Source organism: Epinephelus moara, chromosome 1 (genome assembly GCF_006386435.1).
Source record: "Epinephelus moara isolate mb chromosome 1, YSFRI_EMoa_1.0, whole genome shotgun sequence".
In the NCBI taxonomy this organism is placed as follows: Eukaryota; Metazoa; Chordata; class Actinopteri; order Perciformes; family Serranidae; genus Epinephelus; species Epinephelus moara.
The window spans coordinates 1,087,984-1,097,558 of record NC_065506.1 but is presented as its reverse complement, the minus strand read 5'-3'; positions in this window follow the sequence as shown (position 1 = coordinate 1,097,558).

Below are 9,575 nucleotides of genomic sequence, written 5' to 3'. Positions count from 1 at the left end.
AATGGTGCCCCACGAGGTGATTTAATGTTAATTAAGTCACATTATTTAACATAATTATTAATTATTAATAATAATTTTTAATTATTTCCGATAGCCAATTTAACCCCAACATATTTGGTGCCTCCGTGTGAAGCCTAAGGTGTTGACCCCAACATATTTGGTGCCATCGTGTGAGGTAAATATATGTTGATTCCCAACATATTTGTTGCCACCGTGTGAGGTAATAATATGTTGATTCCCAACACTTCCTTGGTTGTCCACTGTACCGACGCACCCAAGATAAACTTTTCTGTTGCCCTAAGTAGGCACAGTTTCGAAGCAGCCCTAAGACTTAGCAGTTCCAGAGCTAATACATGCCAAAGAGCACAGACCCCATGCAGGTGCCTCTCAGGGCACCCCGATCATTTAGGTGACTCTAGATTACCTCGGGGTGATCACTAGCCCTTGTGGTGGCAATGCCTCATTAAAATGTCTACCCTATCAACTTTTAATGATTTCTGTGCCTACCATGGTAACCATGGGTAATGAGGGATCAGAGTTTGATGCGGGAGGGGGACCCTAAGAAATTGCTGCTCCATCCAAGAAAGGCAGCAGGTCTGCAAATTACCCACTCCTGACTTGGGGAGGTGGTAATGAAAATGAACAGAACAGGACTCTTTCAAAGCCCTGTAATTTGAATGAGTACACTTAAATCCTTTAACAATGATCAGCTGGAAGGCAAGTGTGATGCCAGCAGCCGCGGTTATTCCAGCTCCAATAGTGTATCTTAAATTTGCTGCAGTACATAGTTGGATCTCAGGATCGAGCTGATGCTCCGCCATAAGGCAAGCTACCGTCTGTACCAGCCCCTGCCTTTCTTCGCTGCCTTGATGGTCTCAGCTGAATGTATGGTGGGTTCTGAAGTGTTTACTTTGAAAACATCAGAGTGTTCAAAGCAGGCCTGGTAAATAATGGAATTGGACTCTGGTTCTATCTTGTGGGTCTTCTCATTGAACTGGGGCCATGATTGTGAGGGACAGCCAGGGGCATTCATATTGTGCCACTAGAGGTGAAACTCTTGAACCGGCGCAAGACGGACAAAAGCAAAATCATTAATCAAGAATGAAAGGTCAATGGGCCACATTTTCACCGTGTACAGATATATATACGGCCCTCCTCAACATAATGCAGAAAGAGTTATCAATGCACAGAAGCATAATAAGAGGCATTAACAGTAACTAATAACACTATCTCTCAGCATCTCCCTCTCTCCCTCTCCCCCTCTTCTCCACACACACATGCACACACCTCACCTCCTGACATTTTCCTTATAGGTCAAATACACAGAATATAGTTTTATACAGTCTATGGCAGCAACAGTCATGTTTACAACAACAAAGTCACTATATAAACTCAATAATATCTCACTGGAAACAAACCTAACGTCAGTAAAAAAAGTATTCCTCCTGACATCACAATACTGAGTGAAAAAAGTAACGTTATCCAAGCATAAAGTACACAGACATCAGTATCAGTCATTCATCCTGCTCTCTGTCCCCTCTCTGCTGAGGAGACTCACTGTCTGCAGGTCAGCTGCCTCAAGTACATTTTGAGATAAAGTGTTAGACTACATACAGACATTTTTCATTTTAGTTTGTCTTTAACAGTTTGCTGTTAACCCCGCAAGTGCGATGTGCTTGTGTAAACCACGATCGTAAGCCATAATAGCAGTGAATGAGAGACTGTGGACAGAGCAGATTGAAATATGGCTTTCTACTTGCTGAACACGTATTGATAAAGTATTGGCTTTTTACTTCCAGAGGTTGTACTGCACTTACTTACCGTAACAAACGTAGTTGTCGTCAACTAGAGGGGCCACTAATTGAATAGGCCTGATTTAGAGGAAGTAAAAGTCTTAATAAGGTTACTGTATTACTCTTGACCTGAATTAACTCCTTCAGTTCTTGGGAAAAAAGAAACAAACTGGTCTGAAAGACACCTCACTGCAGTCATCATGGAGCAGCAAGCAACTGGAGTGCACCGGCGGGTAGTTCGCACAGTCTCTGAGCTGAGGTCAACACAAGTCTTGTCGTCTTGTGGTGGCAGGGATAACTTGGTGGTAGTGGGTGTTGTGTGAGGTGGTGAACAGATCCACTTACCTGAACTGAGTCCAGATCTGCTTTACCACCTCAGGGTGAAGGTTCCACTCGTCTGGTAGGGGATCACCCCTCGACATGAGGGGCACCCCTGTTTTCCAGTCCCAGAATGTGAAGAACCTTCAGAGACAACAAGTGCCCGGAGGCCCACAACCACAGGCTTTTCACCATCCTCAACAGTGCAGTGGATGGAACTTTGCCCTGCCTGTTGATGTAGGCCACCACGGTGCAGTAGTTGGTCCTCACCAACACATGTTTTCCCTGTGCCATAGGCATGAAGTGTTGGAGGACCAAAAACACTGCCTGTAGCTGGCATTCCAGTTTGATTTTGGCGGAGGAGGCGAATTTCTGTTTCTGACTTCCATTTATATATAAATAAATATGCTGAACCATTGCGATGGAGTCAGAGTTTGCAGTGACGCCAATTATGTTCCGCCTCGTTAGTTCACCGCACGGACCGTTTAACCTGGCACAACTGCAGCCGGCTCAAACGTGATTGGTCAATATCACGCGGACTACAAACATCCGACAACCGGAAAACAGGGCTCTTCCGCTCTTCTTCCGGAGGCAAGATCTCCAGGATTTGCCTACAGACTCTATATTCACTGAATGTAGAGTCTATATATAGAGACTATACACAAGGTAACTCAATGTGCTGTACATGATAAAAAGTTCAACATTAAAAGCAGTAAAAATGTGAAGAAAAATAAAAAGACAGCTTACTAAAATACAGCATAAAACAATAATTTACTTTAAATGATTAAAAACATTGCAAATGAAGGATAAGAATTTAAAAGTGCTTTAAAAGAGCTCAATCATAATCATAACCTTGATTTAAAAACACTCACATTTGGGGCTGACTTCAGTTCTGTTGGTAGCTTATATTATTTGTGTACAGCATAACAGCTAAATGCTACTTCACTGTGTTTGGTTTGAACTCTGGGCTCCACTATCTGACCTGAGTCTTTAGATCTCAGAGCCCTACTGGGTTTATATTCCAGTAACATTTCCTTAAAGGGATAGTGCAGTCAAAAAATCCCCAGATTCAAATGTCCAAAAACACATAATTGAAACCACAAAATATCTCTATACTGCTCGTCTGTAGCAGGGGTGGAGCAGTGATTTTAAATGTGGGGGTGTTCCAGGGGTGGCACATGAGCACCACATCCTGCCTGCCTTTGGCTGTTTCCCTCTCCAAAATTAATGCTCCCAGACAGTATTCAGAGGTTCTTCCAACATAGAGTCATTATGAACTGAGAGTCATTCATTATGAACGAGCATATTTATTAAAACAAATTTAATCTGTTATCAATTTTTAATATGAACATATACCAAACCATATCATTGTAGGCTACCTGAGAACTGAGACAAGACTAACAAACTGATTAATCCAGGTGTGTCTGACCATTGTTGTGACTAGTACTGAGGTCAGACACACCTGGATTAATCAGTTTGTCCAATAATGTAAGACAGGAAATAAAGGAGCTGGTTTAAGTTCAGGAAGTAGTGGAGCTGGGCATAAAGCCTAAGCTTTCGGTCTGAGGACCTTCGTCAGGGTAACAGTCTGCACCTGAGAAAAAGAACAGTCTTATGTGGTTGATCAAGGCGATCAGCAACACCTGTGCTGTGCCACTCCCGCTTAGATGGGAGATGTAGTTCAAAAGCAGAGTGTGTAGTCCTCTCTGCACAGCAATAGATTTCGAGTACAGGAAACACTCCACTCCCAACCCTTTATTTAGGGGTATGCATAGATTCAATCTTCTATTTGTTATACTGTGTATATATGTATATATTTTTTTTCTCTGTTTTTTCTCTATTGTCTAGTTGTTATCTGCGCATGGTTCTTGTGGAGTGTTTCCTGTACTCGAAATCTATTGCTGTGCAGAGAGGACTACACACCCTGCTTTTGAACTACATCTCCCATCTAAGCAGGAGTGGCACAGCACAGGTGTTGCTGACCGCCTTGATCAACCACATAAGACTGTTCTTTGTTCTCAGGTGCAGACTGTTACCCTGACGAAGGTCCTCGGACCGAAAGCTTGGTGAATTAAAGATACTTGCATTGATCCAAGTGTGCAGATCCTCTTTTTCACACTATTTCACACGTGGTTTTCTGGCACCTTGGCTTGGTCGTGAGTGCGGTGACCTGTTCCTGGTTTTAACAACCAACAACATAACATTTATCTTTATTAGATGGCCAAATTATCAAATTAATTTGAACCTAACAATCACATTTCTTACTATAGCCAATATTTACAAAACTAATAAGTGGTCTCATATAATCTCTCTTTGTATTAATGTACAATATGTGTAATCTCAACCCTTTCAAGTACAGTCAAGTAATGAATATCTTTCTTTTTCAGGACAACCTGGAAAATCAGAATATGTATGCTGAAAATTTCAGCATACATATTCATTCATGTGACATCATTTAATGATGTCACATGAATGGATTAAAAGTTATATGACTACAAAAACAAAAGAAAAAATTTTAAAAAATTAACCGGGAATTGAATTTCACAGAATTTTATTTTTAAAAAACACACATATCAACAGTTATCAATTTATCTTTATTTTATCATGGAGGATTATTAGGCTATTCCTTTCTTTTCAATTCTGGCAGAAAACTATCTTGCCTCAAGTTGATCTTTGGCTGCTCCTGATTGGATGCTACCGTCAAAAAACAAAAGAAGAAGAAATAGTAGCATCTGATTGGTCGAGAGACTGACCAGAAGTCGTCATTGTTTACGTCAAGCCCATAGACTGTTTATAAAAAAGGTCAAGCCTCACAATGGAGGTCCGGTATCATAATTTACACGTTTTTAATCACAAAATGTAATATTTAATTACTATCGCGGAGTTATCACGGTGGATTTACTGTAGCCTAGGCTACGAGGTTCTTGGGAGAGAAAAAAAAACCTCTGCACTTAACGGCTGGATTGAAAACTTTCTCGAAAAGATTGTCCTGAGCCCACCGTAGATCGCCAAAAGAGTAAGCTTCTGATCACAATTTTCCCCATTAAGTTCCTTTGTGTGGTGTGGTGCGGGCTGCGGGGGAGAGCAGGGTCTCCGCCGACAGAGAGATGATGTTGATTTGAGGGGGCGGCGGAGAGCCGGTTTCCTCTGCATTCACTTACATGACAACTTGACTTGAAAAAGAAGTCAATTTTCTGCTGCTGCCTCTTCCTTTTTGGCATCTCTGCCTCCTTCTTCTCTCTGTTGTGTGTCAATGTTGTTCAATGTCAGCCATCAGTGAGTGACAAAAGCTCCGACTGACGTAACTTCAAATTTCGCGGGCCGGCGGCCGGTCGCGGACAACAGTCTGTGATTGGGTGAATGTCCGTTCAATTTGACCAATGCCTTTTCATGCAGCATAAGGGGGGGTGAGGTGCGCTCCATTTTGTATGCTGGTGCACTGCCAGGGTGGGCAAACGGGTTTACCTTTGGAAAATGTGTGGGGGGTGAAAATGTGGGGGGGATGAAATCATCTTGCTGTGGGGGTGTCAAAACACCCCCATCCCCCACGGGTGCGACACCCCTGGTCTGTAGTGATCCAAGTGTCCCGAAGCCCCGACAAAAAAAGTTGTTGACATTTGAATCTGGGGCGCCATAAGCCTCCATTAGGTGGAGTTGTGTTGCTACCCCCTCTCCCCTTGGATTTCTGCAAGTGTTGTGAGGACTCTAAAACTTCACCTGAGCCTCCCTTGGCATATGGGTGAGTAGATAATGGCAGAATTTTCATTTTTGGGTGCACTATCCCTTTAATGTATTCTGGACCTAAACCATTAACCGATTCGTAGACCAGTAGTAGAACATTGACGTCAATCAATCAATCAATTTTATTTATAAAGCCCAATATCACAAATCACAATTTGCCTCACAGGGCTTTACAGCATACGACATCCCTCTGTCCTTATGACCCTCGCAGCGGATAAGGAAAAAAAGACGTCTATTCTATATCTGACTGGGAGCCAGTGTAAAGACTTCAGAACTGGAGTAATATGCTCCAATCTCTTTGTTCTGGTCAAAACCCGAGCTGCAGTGTTCTGAATGAGCTGTAGCTGTTTAATGCTCTTTTGGGGGAGTCCAGTCAGAAGACCATTACAATAGTCAAGTCTACTGGAGATGAAAGCATGCATGAGCTTCTCCTGGTCTGTTTGGGACATGACCCTTGAGGAAGCCCATATGTCATAGCCATTCAACTGGATTCACAACTTCCGATGGTCACAGAATAACTCCATTCTTCCAGGTAGGATCTGAACCATTTTAAAACTGTGCCATTGAGTCCTTCCCAAGTTTCCAACTTGTTCAACAGTATACTGTGATCTACAGTGTCAAATGCAGCACAGAGATCCAATAAGACTAGAACTGACACCTTGCCTGAGTCAGTGTTCAACTTTATATCATTTAGCACTCAGAGCCGATTCTGTACTGTGATGAGGTCAGAAATCTGATTGAAATTTGTCAAAAAGACCATTAAAGATCAATAAATTGCCGAGTTGATTAAAAAACACTTTCTCAACAATCTTGGCTATGAAGGGAAGATTTGAGATAGGTCTGAAGTTTGCTAGCATGGAAACATCTAGCGTTCTCTTTTTTAAGTGTGGCTTAATAGCAGCTTCTTTTAGGAGTTTAGGAAACATGCCTGACTCAAGTGAGCAATTGATAATTTGCTGCAAATCAGTAAGGACAAACATTGCAATAGTTTGAAAGAAGTCAGATGGCAGCAAGTTGATGGTTTAAGCTGCTGAACTGTTTCCTCTATAGTTTTAAGGTCAACTGTTTTAAATTCTGACAAGGTTGTTGAGTTATTCCTGGGTGGTTTTAAGAGTTGCATCATTTTATTATTTTGCTGCTGTGTGCTAATATTTTTCACTAAAATAGCAAGCAAATTCATTGCATTTATCTGTTGAGAGGAGTTCTGGAGCTATCTGATTAGGGGGTTAGTAAGCTTATCAATCATAGCAAACAAAGTGTGAGTATTGTTGATGTTCTTACTGGTGATTTCTGAAAAACCCTGAATAACTCATGGTTGAAATTGCAAAGACTTTGTTTGTAGAGGTCATAGTGAATTTGAAGTTGAGTTTTTCCTCCACTTATGCTCTACTTTCCTGGAATCTGTTTTTAAGGCCTTTACCATCATAGTGTTCCTCCATGGTGTTTTCTGTCTGCTCAAGGCTGTCTTAGTTTTAATTTTAATAGGAGCAACAGCATCCATGACATTTGAGATTTTCCAAATGACTGTCTCTACACTCACAGTTCGTGACACAGCTATGGTCTCCATAAACTGAGCACTGGTATTTTCCTTTATGTACCTTTTCTTAATAGACACAGAGGTTAACTGAATAACTGGAATGATCTGTAAGTAAAATAACACACAGAAATGATCAGAAAGAGCCAAATCCTTAACATCAACAGAAGAAATGTCAACACCCTTATAGATAACCAAATCTAGTGTGGCCTTGAGTGTGTGTAAGCCCTTTCACATGTTGTGAGAAGCCAAAAGTGTCAAGTAGAGATGAGAGTTCTCTGGCAATACTGTCCATGCTATTGTCTACATGAATGTTAAAATCCCATTATGACTAAAAAGTTGTAGTCAGTACAAATAATTGACAGCAGTTCGGCAAACTCCTCAATGAATTTTCCAGAGTATCTTGGAGGTCTATAAGTGATTAAAAAAGGACTTTTGGATTACCTTTTACCAAAAAGCAGAGATATTCAAAAGAGCTAAAATCACCAAATATAATTTCCTTGCACTGAAATACAGATTTATAGATGCAGCAACTCCTCCATCTTTCTTGCCAGTTCGACACTTGTTCATGAAACTGAAATTTGTTGGTGCTGCCTCATTAAGAATAGTGTCACAGATACATTCAGTCAACCATGTTTCACTAAGAAGTAAAAAGTCTAGATTATAGGTCAAAATTATGTCATTAATTAACAGTGATTTGTTAACTAGTGATCTAATACTGAATAGACGTAACCTGGCAGAGATAACAGGAGACACTGATGTGTTCTGAGGTTGACATATTATACTCAATAAATTAGCAACTGTATTGTTTTTATCTCTCATCAGTTTAACCATTTTTCTGTTCCCTGTAATCACAGGAATAGAAAAGGCTGCCTGAGCTCCATAGGGCCCTGACTTTTCCTGGGGGACAACATAATTGATCTGGGTCTGCCGTCCTCCAGAGCGCTATCTTATCTGCCCTGCTGAACTATCTCGTCTCCTGTCCTTGGCAGAGGCCATTGGCGTCTGAGGCACACAATAAAAAATGTTGGAACTTAACAACTGTACTTCTGCTTTATTAAGGCAAATCTGTCTGCCTTAAATAGATGCCTACATTTCAAAGTTCACTGATTGAGTGGCACACGTATCCTTGAGCCACCTGTTAAGCATCATCAGCCTGCTAAATCTCTCATCTCCTTGTTGTACTGTTGGCAGAGGTCCACTCAAATACACCTCAGCATTCAGACATTGAACTTTGTCCAGCAGATCAATAAAATCTCGTTTCAGTACCTTTGATTGTTGCTTCACAACATCTAGGGCTCCTGTGTGTATGATGACAGATTTCACTGTCGGATGCTCAGCAGCAATTTTCATAATTTTCTTTGAGATATCAGATACCATGTCATTTTGAAAACAGTACTTTGGTGTTTTTCTCACTGCAAAAGCATTTTATCTCATTCACAGCTCCGTCACCGACTATCAGTGTTTGAGGCCCAGTAGTTAGCTCTTTCTGCAGCCTTTTACTGTATGATTTAGTTTCATACCTTTCTCTGGTGCTGGGAGCTCTGAGCTTTCTTTCAGGGAGTCAGAGTCTTGTAGAAGTGGAGCAAATCTGTTTTCCAATCGGATGTCTGTGTCTTGGGTTGGTTTGCTTTTACTTCTTGTTGTAACCACTATCTGTGGTTGTTCTCTCCTCAGTAATGGGGCTGAAGAAACACCTCTGTGTGATGGGAGTGTAGGCCAACCATTTTCCTCTTTTATCTCTGGGTGCTGGATTCTGCCTGTTATCCATCTTCCCATATCTTTACCTGAATTATTCTTAGGCTTTGCTCAAAGCAAGTTCCAGGGAGGGCTACTGGCTGATTTATTGCCGTTTACACAGGCCTCCTCCTTCTTTGTGGTGGTGCTAATTAGCTGTCTGTTGGCCTGCTTCTGTCCACTCTTTTCAGTCATCGGTAGAGTGGTCTCCTTCCCAGATAGCACATTTACCTCCACATTCACTTCGAGTAGGTGAATTTTCATTTTCAGTACAGCTATGTTCTGAAGAAGTTTGTGGTAGTCATCTGTGCAAAAGGGAGGCATCTTGTTGCTAATTAGCTTTAGTTAGCTTAGCTCCAATGCTGCTTATGTATGAATGCTGTCTTTATCCCGCAAAGACTGCTGTTGTATTTTACAGCAAAAGGAACAACAGTGCGTGCCGGGAGCGGCTG